This window comes from Sinocyclocheilus rhinocerous, unplaced genomic scaffold, assembly GCF_001515625.1.
Source record: "Sinocyclocheilus rhinocerous isolate Xijiao unplaced genomic scaffold, SAMN03320098_v1.1 scaffold774, whole genome shotgun sequence".
Classification (NCBI taxonomy): domain Eukaryota; kingdom Metazoa; phylum Chordata; class Actinopteri; order Cypriniformes; family Cyprinidae; genus Sinocyclocheilus; species Sinocyclocheilus rhinocerous.
This window is the reverse complement of record NW_015644352.1, coordinates 159,491-160,936: the sequence shown is the minus strand read 5'-3', so window position 1 is coordinate 160,936 and position 1,446 is coordinate 159,491.

The window sequence follows — 1,446 nt, the reverse complement described above, 5'->3', positions numbered from 1 at the left end:
ATACATGGCTACAAAGAACCTTCAGTATAAAAGAAGTCAACTTCATCGACAACTTCAATCTTTTCTGGGGCCATAGACAACTGTTTAAACTGGATGGCCTCCACCTAAACAAACTTGGTGCAAGAGTGCTAAAGGACAATATCTATTTCTCCCTCCATTATCCTTCAGTAGAGTGTGCCAATCCACTCAGCCTGAATGGCACACCCACACCTGGACAAAGTATGAGTGACCACAGGACTTTATATCAGCTTCCGAGTCGTCATGTGGTTGACACATCCCACAAGGACACTGATAATGGCACACAGCAACAAGCACTGCTTATGGAAACTCCCGGCTGAGCCCTATCCACAGAGCTCATCACAGACAGACTGTAACGTACTACAACATCTCCAAGACTCAGCACCCAAGGACGGCTTTCTGGAAAACAGCCAGGAAAGCCAGGACAACATTTCACAGCCACCAGAAACACCAGAGCCAGAGTCCCACTCACCAGACACACTTGGTCCCTCTCTCCAGCATCTCCACTTCTAAGCTTCTCAGAGAAGATGGAGGAACTGGTGTATGCTGGGACCAAACTCTCCCACTCTTTCGCTGCAAGCCCCCAGATATCAACTAAAAAATGGCGGGCCCCACAACCACCAAAGCCTGTGGGCCCAGCTCGCCCTTCTCCTCCTGTGAGAGCTCTCCAGCCGCTGCCACAACGCCAGGGCCCACACCCTCCATCTGCTGTGGGTGAAACAAAAACAACTGATAACTGCTCTCAGTGATATGTGTTGGGTCCCCGCTATGATAGCAGCAACATTCACAAATGTTTACAGAACAAGCGGGAACCCAGTGTGCCTGTAGCTTTCTCTATTTCTGTTTTATCACGTGATAGAAAGCTGGCCCATCTAATCTGCGGCCTATTATGCATCAAACTAAGATTGCTGTAGAGATACAAAGTAGTGCCATCAAGTTAGCATTTTTAAACATTCGCTCACTAAAAAATAAATAATTTCTTATCAGTGACTTAATAACCACAAACAACCTGTATTTTATGTTTCTAAATGAAACCTGGCTAGAAGACAGCTGCAGTGCAACAGTCCTCAATGGATGCGACACCTATCACAGCACTCATATATAAGAACCTTTAGTATTATCACCAGCTTTCGCGTTGCTCGATAGCTAATTACTCTCCTCCATCCCCAACTCCTCCTCTCGTCAGTCAGGATTCGGCCTTCTGATTCTCCTTTGAATCAAACTAATTTCTAAAATGTTACATTAAATTATTGAACTTTTATGATATCTGCAATACATTTATGTTGGTTCTGTTCTGTTTGCCCTGGGGGGTTATTGCTGCTCTCCCCGGCTCTCATCCATGCTAGACTGCATGGATGTGCAGGGAGTTCTTGCCCAGAACAGAACCATACCGCCAATCCAAACTGTATGCTAATTGTCAGTCATCTT